Source organism: Giraffa tippelskirchi, chromosome 1, assembly GCF_054371585.1.
Source record: "Giraffa tippelskirchi isolate mGirTip1 chromosome 1, T2T-mGirTip1v1.2.pri, whole genome shotgun sequence".
Taxonomy (NCBI): Eukaryota; Metazoa; Chordata; class Mammalia; order Artiodactyla; family Giraffidae; genus Giraffa; species Giraffa tippelskirchi.
In genome coordinates this window covers 76,506,779-76,519,627 of record NC_137275.1, presented here as the reverse complement: position 1 = coordinate 76,519,627, position 12,849 = coordinate 76,506,779, and the positions used below count along the sequence as shown (strand labels likewise).

Below are 12,849 nucleotides of genomic sequence, written 5' to 3'. Positions count from 1 at the left end.
AAGTCTTAATTACTTCTAGAGATATCTCTCAAGTATTAGGGCAATAAACTTCTGACCAGATGAAAACATTTACCTATATTTCTATGAGGGAATACCAAGAGATGGGAATACCAGACCACCTGGCATGCCTTTGAGAAATGTGTATGCAGGTCAAGAAGCAACAGTTAGAACTGGATATGAAATAACAGACAGGATCCAAATCAGGAAAGGAGTATGTCGAGGCTGTATATTGTCACCCTGCTTATTTAACTTACATGCAGAGTATATTACGAGAAATGCTAGACTGGATGAAGCACAAGCTGGAATCAAGATTGCGGAGAGAAATATCAATAACCTCAGATTTGCATATGAGAGCACCCTTATGGCAGAAAGTGAAGAGGAACTAAAGAGCCTCTTGATGAAAGTGAAAGAGGAGAGTGAAAAGGTTGGCTTGAAACTAAACACTCAGAAAACTAAGATCAAGGCATCCAGTCCCATCACTTCATGGCAAACAGATGGGGAAACAGTGGAAACAGTGTCAGACTTAATTTTGGGGAGCTCCAAAATAACTGCAGATGGTGGCTGCAGCCATGAAATTAAAAGACGCTTGCTTCTTGGAAGAAAAGTTATGACCAACCTAGACAGCATATTAAAAAGCAGAGACATTACTTTGCCAACAAAGGTCTATCTAGTCAAAGCTATGATTTTTACAGTAGTCATGTATGGATGTGAGAGTTGGACAATAAGGAAAGCTGAGCGCTGAAGAATTGATGCTTTGAACTGTGGTGTTGGAGAAGACTCTTGAGAGTCCCTTGGACTAAAAGGAGATCCAACCAGCCCATCCTAAAGGAAATCAGTCCTTAATATTCATTGGAAGGACTGACACTGAAGCTGAAACTCCAATACTCTGGCCACCTGATGCGAAGAACTGACTCATTTGAAAAGACCCTGATGCTGGGAAAGATTGAAGGTGGGAGGAGAACAGGATGCCAGAGGATGAGATGGTTGGATGGCATCACTGACTCAATGGACATGAGTTTGAGTAAGCTCCAGGAGTTGGTGATGGACAGGGAGGCCTGGCGTGCTGCAGTCCATGAGGTCACAAAGAGTTGGACACAACTGAGCAACTGAACTTAACAGAACTATGAGGGAAGGGCTTTCCTGGTGGCTCAGACAGTAAAGAATTTGCCTGCAATGTGGGAGACGTGGCTTCTTTCCCTGGGTGGAGAAGATCCCCTGGAGGAGGGCATGGCAACCTCCTCCAGTATTCTTGCCTGTAGAATCCCCATGGACAGAGGACCCTGATGGGCTACAGTCCATAGGGTCACAAAGAGTCAGACACGACAGAGTGAGTGACTAAGCACACTATGAGGGAAAAATAAAGCTAAGTTATTAAGAAAGGAAGAGAGAGAGAGAGAGAATAAGCAGGGAAAATGCTCTAAGTAAGCAAGATTGTTTTTTCAAAATGAGAGAATATTTGTTTACTCAAAATCACATGAGCATCCATACTTAATTTTTAAGATGTAATGGTTGAAATAATGGACATTAAACTCAAAGGTATTGAAGCTACAAAAAGGAATAAGTCAATAATAAAACAAGTCCTATGAAATGTTACATGATGAAAGTGACAATGGACCTGTCTAAAGATGAACAGTTGGGAGCTCCATGTAAATGACTGAGTTTTTATATTTAGCTGAAATTAAATTTTACTCGGGTTTTAATATCTTTAAATTTCATTCACAAGGTACAAGAATTAGTGTAATAAATAAAAGTTAGGCAATAGGTAATAGAGAATTTATAAGTTCAAGAAAAGTGAATGGGATAATTAAAGGGAAGAACAGATTTTTCAGAACAAAAACTATTCCAAGGATGTCTTTCTTTCTGAGGCAGAACAGAAAAAAAAAAAAAGAAATCTTAGCAACAAGTCACTGAGAAGAGGAAGTATTTCTGAGTGTCAAAAGAGTAGTGGATATCCATGTGAGCACTATATTCTGATATAGCAAATGTTATTCTTCCAAATCATGATCCACATTTATCATAACCTTATATCACAGTGGCCATGACATGAAGTATTCTGTATAGTAATTTGTTTATCACAGGAACTGTTGGATATTATTATCATACCATGCCATGAATGCATAGATTACTTTTGAAGAATCATAGGCATATTACTAACTAAATCAGAAAACACTGCATTTGGTATTAAAAAAAACCTGCATGATACAGATTAAAAGGAAATTTCAAGTTTGAAAACGACCTGCAAAGTCATTGGGTTTTAAACATCTGCTTTTCAAGAAAAGATCATAAACTTGCTACCCCAGGAAATTTTAAAAAGACCGGCAATGGGTTCCTTTTTCTCCACACCCTCTCCAGCATTTACTGTTTGTAGAACTTTTGAAGCAGCCATTCTGACCAGCGTGAGATAGTACCTCATTGTGGTTTTGATTTGCATTTCTCTGATAATGAGTGACGTTGAACATCTATTCATGTGTTTGTTAGCCACCTGTATGTCTCCTTTGGAGAAATGTTTGTTTAGTTCTTTGGCCCATTTTTTTTATGGGGTCGCTTCTTTTTTCTAGAATTGAGCTGTAGGAGTTGCTTGTCTATTTTTGAGATTAATTCTTTGTCAGTTGCTTCATTTGCTATTATTTTCTCCCATTCTGAAAGCTGTCTTTTCACCTTGCTTATAGTTTCCTTTGTTGTGCAAAAGCTTTTAAGTTTAATTAGGTCTCACTTGTTTACTTTTGCTTTTATTCCATTACTTTGGGAGGTGCGACATAGAGGATCCTGCTGTGATTTACGCCAGAGAGTGTTTTGCTGTGTTTTCCTCTAGGAGTTTTATAGTTTCTAGTCTTACATTTAGATCTTTAATCCACTTTGAGTTTATTTTTGTGTATGATGTTAGAAAGTGTTCTAGTTTCATTCTTTTACAAGTGGTTGACCAGTTTTCCCAGCACCACTTGTTAAGATATTGTCTTTTCTCCATTGTATATTCTTGCCTCTTTTCTTATACAATGTCTGTTGAGTTGGTGATGCCATCCAACCATCTCATCATCTGTCGTCCCCTTCTCCTCCTGCCCTCAATCATTCCCAGCAACAGGGTCTTTTCCAATGAGTCAGCTCTTTGCATCAGGTGGCCAGAGAATTGGAGTTTCAGCTTCAACATCAGTCTTTCCAATGAACACCCAGGACTGATCTCCTCTAGGATGGACTGGTGGGATCTCCTTGCAGCCCAAGGGACTCTCAACAGTCTTCTCCAACACCACAGTTCAAAAGCATCAATTGTTCAGTGCTCAGCTTTCTTTATAGTCCAACTCTCACATCCATACATGACTATTGGAAAAACCATAGCCTTGACTAGATGGACCTTTGTTGGTAAAGTAATGTCTCTGCTTTTTAATATGATGTCTAGGTTGGTCATAACTTTCCTTCCAAGCAGTAAGCGTCTTTTAATTTCATGCCTGCAATCACCATCTGCAGTGATTTTGGAGCCCCCCAAAATAAAGTCAACCACAGTTTCCACTGTTTCCCCATCTATCTGCCATGAAGTAATGGGACCGGATGCCATGATCTTAGTTTTCTGAATGTTGAGCTTTAAGCCAACTTTTTCAATCTCGTCTTTCACTTTCATCAAGAGGCTCTTTAGTTCTTCTTCACTTTCTGTGATTAGGGTGGTGTCATCTGCATATCTGTGGTTACTGATATTTCTCTCGGCAATCTTGATTCCAGCTTGTGCTTTCTCCAGACCAGCGTTTCTCATAATGTACTCTGTGTTTAAGTTAAATAAGTAGGGTGACAATATACAGCCGTGACGTACTCCTTTTCCTATTTGGAACCAGTTTGTTGTTCCTCTCCAGTTCTAACTGTTGTTTTATGACCTGCATACAGATTTCTCAAGAGGCAGGTCAGGTGGTCTGGTATGCCCATCTCTTTCAGAATTTTCCACAGTTTATTGTGATCCACACAGTCAAAGGCTTTGGCATAGTCAATAAAGCAGAAATAGAAGTTTTTTTGGAACTCTCTTGCTTTTTGATGATCCAGCAGATGTTGGCAATTTGATCTCTGTTTCCTCTGCCTTTTCTAAAAGCAGCTTGAACATCTGGAAGTTCACGGTTCATGTGCTGAAGCCTGGCTTGGAGAATTTTAAGCATTACTTTACTAGCATGTGAGATGAGTGCAATTGTGCAGTAGTTTGAATATTCTTTGGCATTGCCTTTCTTAGGGATTGGAATGAAAACTGACCTTTTCCAGCCCTGTTGCCACTGCTGAGTTTTCCAAGTTTGCTGGCATATTGAGTGCAGTACTTTCACAGCATCATCTTTCAGGATTTCAAATATCTCAACTGATATTCCATCACCTCCACTAGCTTTGTTCGTAGTGATGCTTCCTATGGCCCACTTGACTTCACATTACAGGATGTCTGGCTCTAGGTGAGGGATCACACCATCATGATTATCTGCGTCATGGAGATCTTTTTTGTACAGTCCTTCTGTGCATTCTTACCATCTCTTCTAAATATCTTCTGCTTCTGTTAGGTCCATACCATTTCTGTCCTTTATCGAGCCCATCTTTGCTCGAAATATTCCCTTGCTATCTCTAATTTTCTTGAAGAGATCTCTAGTCTTTCCCATTCTATTGTTTTCCTAGATTACGTCACACTGATCACTGAGGAAGGCTATTTTATCTCTCCTTGCTATTCTTTGGAACTCTGCATTCAAATGGGTATATCTTTCCTTTTCTCCTTTGCTTTTCACTTCCTTTCTTTTCACAGCTATTTGTAAGGCCTCCTCAGACAACCATTTTACTTTTTTTCATTTCTTTTTCTTGGGGATGGTGTTGATTCCTGTCTCCTGTACAATGTCACGAACCTCCGTCTACAATTCATCAGGCACTCTGTCAGATACAGTCCCTTAAATCTATCTCTCACTCCACTGTATACTCATAAGGGATTTGATTTAGGTCGTACCTTAATGGTCTACTGGTTTTCTCCACTTTCCTCAATGTCAATCTGAATTTGGCAATAAGGAGTTCATGATCTGAGCCACAGTCAGCTCCCAGTCTTGTTTTTGCTGACTGTATAGAGTTTCTCCATCTTTGGCTATAAAGAGTATAATCAATCTGATTTTGATGTCAACCATCTGGTGATGTCCATGTGTAGTCTTCTCTTGTGTTGTTGGAATTGGGTTTTTGCTATGACCTGTGAGTTCTCTTGGCAGAACTCTATTAAGCCTTTGCCCTGATTCATTCTGTACTCCAAGGCCAAATTTGCCGTTACTCCAGGTGTTTTTTGCCTTTAGTATTCTTGCCTTGAGAACCCCATGAATAGTATGAAAAGGCAAAAAGAACACTGAAAGAGAAACTCACCAGGTCGGTAGGTGCCCAATATGCTACTGGAGATCAGTGGAGAAATAACTCCAGAAAGAATGAAGGGATAGAGCCAAAACAAAAACAACACCAAGTTGTGGATGGAACTGGTGATAGAAGCAAGTTTTGATGCTGTAAAGAGCAATATTGCATAGGAACCTGGAATGTTAGGTCCATGAATCAAGGCAAATCGGAAGTGGTCAAACAGGAGATGACCTGAGTGAACGTCAACATTCCAGGAATCAGCAAACTAAGATGGACTGGAATGGGTGAATTTAACTCAGATGACCATTATATCTACTATTGCAGGCACGGAATCCCTTAGAAGAAATGGAGTAGCCATCATAGTCAACAAAAGAGTCTGAAATGCAGTACTTGGATGCAATCTCAAAAACGACAGAATGATCTCTATTCATATCCAAGGCAAACCATTCAATATCATGGTAATCCAAGTCTATGCCCCGGCCAGTAATGCTGAAGAAGCTGAAGTTGAACAGGTCTATGAAGACCTACAAGACCCTCTAGAACTAACACCCCAAAAAGATGTCCTTTTCATTATAGGGGACTGGAATGCAAAACTAGGAAGTCAAGAACTGCCATATGACCCAGCAATCCCACTGCTGGCCCCACTGCTGGGCATACACACTGAGGAAACCAGAATCGAAAGAGAGATGTGTACCCCAATGTTCATCACAGTATTGTTTACAATAGCCAGGACATGGAAGCAACCTAGATGTCCATCGGCAGACGAATGGATAAGAAAGCTGTGGCACATTTACACAATGAAATATTACTCAGCTATTAAAAAGAATACATTTGAATTAGTTTTAATGAGGTGGATGAAACTGGAGCCTATTATACAGAGCGAAGTAAGTCAGAAAGAAAAACACCAATACAGTATACTAATGCATATATATGGAATTTAGAAAGATGGTGACTATGATCCTATATGCAAGACATCAAAAGAGACACAGATGAAAAGAACAGACTTTTGGACTCTGTGGGAGAAGGTGAGGGTGGGATGATTTGAGAGAATAGCATTGAAACATGCATATTATCATATGTGAAACAGATCGCCAGTCCAGGTTCAATACATGAGACAGGGTGCTCAGGGTTGGTGCACTGGGATGACCCTGAGGGATGGGATGGGGAGGGAGGTGGGAGGGAGGGTCAGGATGGGGAACACATGTACACCCATGGCTGATTCATGTGAATGTATGGCAAAAACCACCACAATATTGTAAAGTAATTAGGCTCCAATTAAAATAAATAAGGGAATGAAAAAAAAAATGAGAATGAGCACACGGTTTTAAACATGCTAGAGCTATAAGAAGAAAACAACACACAATCTTTATGAAATAGTTGTTCATAATTGTTCATACATTTTCATATTTGTAAGATTAAGTAGACAAACTTTACAAAAAGAATTAGAGTAAGATAATTTAATTATGCTAATTATTTTGAAGTTTATGAAACAAGAAGGCACACTTTTCTTATAATTGAGAAAAATTGCTTATATACTACACCATTTAAAATTACTATAGGAACTAAAATTTGGGGTCTTCGAGAGGTGATTTCATTTTCCTCTTTATAGTGTTTAGTGTTTTCCAAATTTCCTATAATGATCTTTTCTTACTTTTATAAACAGGAACAATTAAACATATGTTAAAATATAGTCCTGAGAGCAGAGTGGATGAACATGTGTGAAATACTGATATTGGCCTCAAGTCAGTACAGCTTCTTAAAATTCCTTCAAGAAAACTGTTTTTCTAATTTAACCAGACTAAATACAGTCTCATTTTCTGAAGGCTTGCTCCTTCTTCCTTTCTCTTCCCTACAAAAATCACATTTTCAGAAGGCATTGTGACTAGTCTAATTGATTATTCTAAAATAGATAAACAGATAATATTAATTTCATAGATTTCCCTGAAATTCATCTATTTCCATACTTCCAGGGGCTTTTGATTTTAATCTAAGTGACTGAATTACAGTGGCACATTTAGGGCCTGTCAAAGTTGTAGGAACCCAAGCTTGAGGCAAGGATGATTTCTATACTTTCCAAATCACATCAAGTATAAATAGTTCATCATTCAGATTTAACTCTTATGATGGGAAAACCTGGCTTAAAGAGAGAGCAGAGAATGAAAACAAACAGGAATTCCCAAATTTTAATTACTCAAAATATTTAATGTCCTTATAAAGCTAGCTCTCAAATCTATGAAAATTTTGTTAACTTCAAAATTTTAAAAAGGCAATTTTATGGAACAGTAGTTAATTATTTAATAATATAACTTTAAAGGAATGAGTTAGTGTCAAGGCACTGCATATTCAAGTAGGTTTCCAGCTGCCATTAATTGAAAAAAAAAACCAATACATTTTTCACTACTGTTTCCAAAGATGCAAACAATTATTTGAGGCACTAACTTACATATTTATGTGCTAAATTTGCTCTTCTGTGAAAAGAATTGCTGTTGTAAATGTATTGCATGAAGTGCAGACAATTCCATTATAGGCTTCTGTTACTAGGAATGTCAGAGGAAGGCTGACTGAAAAATTAAAGCCCCTATTTCTTTCTGGATAGGTAAAGCCTTTTCCCCAAGATTGGGGTCACAAACCGGGGCATTCTGAGAAGGTCACATGTAGAACTGCTGGAACTACATCCAGAGAAGGTAAGTTTTCAGCAAACATCAGTTACTATGAAAAGAATGACTCAGACATGAGAAACTGACAATTGATTATGAGATTATACAAATAGGGTTTAAAGATGAATGAAATGCTTAAGCATCATAAGAGTTACTTATCCTAAGTTTTTGTTGTAAGCACTAACCTCATTTATTTCTAGGTAGTTAAAATACATGAACACCAAAAATGATTAAATCTACTGGACTCCTAAGTCCAAAATCAGTATAACTTGGGACAGAATAGAAATCATTAAGATTGAATAGTCTGATTTCACCACGTAACCTTTTATTACACCTCAAAGAATGTGTTATCGCATGAAATGATTCTCCATTATTACAAAACATTTCTTACACACTCATAATAAACTGACATGCAAAACCTAAACATTGATATTTTTAAGTTGATCTTCCTCTCCAGTTTTATACATCAACATTGTTTGATTTAATTATTAAATTTCTTTGCTTGGACTTTTAATTTATGAAATCAATTTTAAAGCCCTAAAAAAGCAATAAATTTTGATAATGTTCACAAAAAAGGCCAAAGATTTATTAGGAGAGGCATCTTTCTTTTTCATGCAGGATTAAGACATTCAAATTACCAAAGATACCTACAGCATGGTTAACTTATAAGTATGACTTATAAGTACATTCTAAGTCACCATGCCAATTCATCAAAATAGTTTACTATCAATGAGCAAATTGTATGCTTAAAAGAAAAGAATTTGCTTTTTGTCCTGGAAGTGTTCACTTTTCTATTTTTCTTTTTTTTTTGCTTTTATTTTTCTTTCTATATTTCTAATTGCAAAAATAAACCACGCTCACCTTCCTACTTCTAATTTTCATGCTGATTCTTCCATGTTCTAGAGAGCTTTAATGTCTTCAGAATAAATTTTCCTCAAGAGTACTTTAAAACATAAAAAAAAGTTCAGGATCCATGTATTTACCACAAAACAACCCACCAGTAAAGTTTAACTCACTGAAAGGCTAATATTTATTTAACAAATGCTTAAAGAACACTATATGGTAGGCCTAGTTTTGTGTATTAACTGCGCATTTATGCTTATAGTATTTTCTTTTGTTGTTGTTGTTGTTGTTCACCAACTCTTTGCGACTTCATGGATTGCAGCATGCCAGGCTCCTCTGTCTCCAGTATCTCCCAGAGTTGCTCAATTCATGTCCATTGACTCAGTGATGCTATCTAGCCATATCATCCTTTACCACCTCCTTCTTCTTTCGCCTTCAGTCTTTCCCAGCATCAGGGTCTTTTCCAATGAGTTGGCTCTTCGCATCAGGCTGCCAAAATATTGGAGCTTCAGCTTCAGTATCAGTCCTTTCAGTGAATATTCAGGGTTGATTTACTTTAGGATTGACCAGTTGGATTCCCTGCAGTCCCAGGGACTCTCAAGAGACTTTTCCAGCACTACAATTCAAAAGCACCAATTCTTCAGCATTCAGCCTTCTTTATGGTTTAACTCTCACATCTGTACATGACTACTGGAAAAACCAGAGTATTGTCTACCTCTCAGAAAAAGTCTGTGCAGTAAGTACTATTATTGCCCCCATTTGTACACTGGTCAAGGTCACATGCCTTGGAAGGAGCCAAACCAGAATGCAATTAATTTGCCTCAAGTTCCTATGATAGTGACCACACTTCATGTTGACTCTCATTTAAATAAGATGCATCAAGTGTTCTAAAGTAATAGAGTAAATTTAATGGTTGATATTTTTCAATTATGTTTATATTTAGCAATATTCTTATATCTGCAAAGATTTTAACAGTAGCACTGCTGCTATCTTGTTCATTTCCTGTTACTTAGTTTTCACTATATAACTTATATATTATGCATATATAATACAGGAAGCCCTCAAAAAATATTTGTCTAGTGAATGAGATTATAAAGAAAAATGAAGTGAGCATTAAAGTGAAGTGAAGTCACTCAGTCGTGTCCGACTCTTTGTGACCCCATGGACTGCAGCCACCCAGACTCCTCTATCCATGCGATTTTCCAGGCAAGAGTACTGGAGTGGGTTGCCATTTCCTTCTCCATGGGATCTTCCTGACTCAGGGACTGAACCTGGGTCTCCCCCATTGCAGGCAGATGCTTTACCCTTTAAGCCACCAGGGAAGCCAGCATTAGGGAAAAGAAAAAATACTATCCAGGCACAGAGTGCTAAAAAGAATCAAGATATGAGAAAATAATATCTATCTCGAGAAAAGAAAAGGTCTCAAAAGAAGGGGGGATAAGGACTCAGGCATGCAGAGAGGGAAGATCAAGTATAGGCAAAGAGACAAGACAGCTTTTACAAGCCAAAGAGAAAGGCCTCAGGAAAAAAAAAAATTAAAAAGAAAAAAATCAAACCTATGGACACTTTGAACCAAAAATTGTAGTGTCCAGAACTGTGAGAAAATAAGTTTCTGTTAAGCCACCCAGTCTGTGGTGCTTGGTTATGGCAGCACTGCTAGACTAATATTATGGTAGTTTTAGGAAAAGGACTAAAGAATCACTTGTACTAACATTAATAATTAAATAAATCATAAATAAATCAAAGAAACTTCAGTCCAAACTCTTTATCTAATGGCCAGGTATATAGTGCTCCTGCCACTATCCTCTCGCATTTGGAATTCTCTGACATGTCCATTCAGGACATCCAGCTCATTCATGCTTCAATAATTCTAATTTTGAGAAGTTTATTGCTTTGTCATTTTCGTTGCCTTCTTCCAAACATGATCTAGATTGTTAGTTTATTTAAAAATTTATTGTATAGAGTTTGTGAGGGTGAACACATGTGCATATATAATACATATATAAATATTTTATATAATACACATATTGTACATATATACATTTTATACACACAAATGTACATTTATATACATATCTAACATAGAGACATTACTTTGCTGACAAAGGTCCATCTAGTCAAAGCTATGGTTTTCCCAGTAGCCATGTATGGATGTGAGAGTTGGACTGTGAAGAAAGCTGAGCGCCGAAGAATTGATGCTTTTAACTGTGGTGTTGGAGAAGACTCTTGAGAGTCCCTTGGACTGCAAGGAGATCCAACCAGTCCATCCTAAAGGAGATCAGTCCTGGGTGTTCATTGGAAGGACGGATGTTGAAGCTGAAACTCCAATACTTTGGCCACCTCATGCGAAGAGCTGACTCATTGGAAAAGACCCTGATGCTGGGAAAGATTGAGGGCAGGAGGAGAAGGGGACGACAGAGGATGAGATGGCTGGATGGCATCATCAACTCGATGGACATGGGTTTGGGTGGACTCCAGGAGTTGGTGATGGACAGAGAGGCCTGGGGTGCTGCGGTTCATGGGGTCGCAAAGATTCAGACACAACTGAGCGACTGAACTGAACTGAACTGATTATCATTCTCTCTAGATAGTCAATATTATATATTTTTAAGAAACATATTCTACATGAATTTGTCAATAAAGCAAGTAAAGCAAGAATAGAACCACTAATATATTATAGTTTTTTTAAAAGTATTTTAAAAGATATGGAAAGGAAATATTCTACTTAACTATATGTGAATAAAACTGTGTTGAATATAATTTTCCTATAGATGCTGTGATTTATCACACAAAAATATATCTAATTGCCATGTGTGTCAACTTATACAATTACTTCCTGTTTCTCCTATCAGCCCAATCAAAGGTGTTTTGCCTTGGATGTTTAGTTAGGTGTTTATTTTTTTCTAATACTGATGATTATTACACACAAAATATGAATCAAGGCACCGATGCAAGTTTTAGTTTTTAATTGGCATGGAATTTATAATCTAATACAAATTAAAATAGTTAGTGAATAACTAGTACTTTATACATTTATCCATTGTACTTTAATTGAATAAACAAGAAAATTTATTTAAAAAAATACTTAAGTCCACATTTGGGCCAGCCATATTCTAAGCTCTGAATTTACAATAATGAAAAAACAGAAAAAAAGCCCTATCTCTTCAGGGAATTATTTCAACACCAACAGAAAGGTAGTGGTTAGACTACTCAGGTAGTTGTAATAAAGAAAGCAATCTAGGTAATTTTTCCTTTCCTCTTTTTTCCAGAAAGACCTCAGTAAATTTTCTCTCACGTCTTTTGGACTCTAATTTTTGAACTAGATTGAATATCTTCAACTAATGAACTATTATTAAATAAGCAAAACGTTTTCTAGCAGTTGAATCTTTCTCTTTTTCCTTATATATCTTTTTACTGCAAATGGAACACAGTCAGTGTCATCAGGTGACAAGTAAGTTTCCTTCTCTCCTCTTTCCCCTTCCCTTTTTAGCCCCTTCTCCCCTTCTTTCTGCTTCTCTCCTCATCTCCCCTTTCCACTCCCTCTTTGGCAATATCATTTTGGCTGACCAGAAAAAAAGAACAAGTATCAAATGAACTGTTAATCTTTGTTGAAGAAATTACATTAGATATATGAAGACTTTCTCCCAGGTTATGAGACATAATTGATTAGTCTTTAGTTCTGTAGTACTGACGATTATTTAATGGATTTCACTTTGCAAAAGTATGAGGTATAATATAATCAGCATAATGTTCATCTTCACTTCTAAGAAGTTATATAAATTACTCAATTATGTCCTAGAAAACTCCACTCTTCAGAATTTTACATATGGATTATAAATCACAAAGAAATGTGTAAGGTATATAGTTTCAATAAGTGATTTAAATAACACAAAAAGTTTGAATATATTGCAGCTAATGGTTTTAGGCTGTTCATTCTTCACCTAAATTTCAAGTTAGAAGAGAAAATGACATTATCAACTATTTTGAGTATAATTTGGTTAGATGAAAAGGAGGTAGACAG

The 12,849-nt window shown here is 37.0% G+C and overlaps 1 protein-coding gene across 5 annotated transcripts in view; it reads right to left on the bottom strand.

Annotated features, from left to right (window-relative positions):
• The window catches only part of CCSER1 (coiled-coil serine rich protein 1), a 1,336,256-nt gene that overhangs the window by 1,013,916 nt on the left and 309,491 nt on the right, over positions 1 to 12,849 (bottom strand). The window lies entirely within an intron of this gene.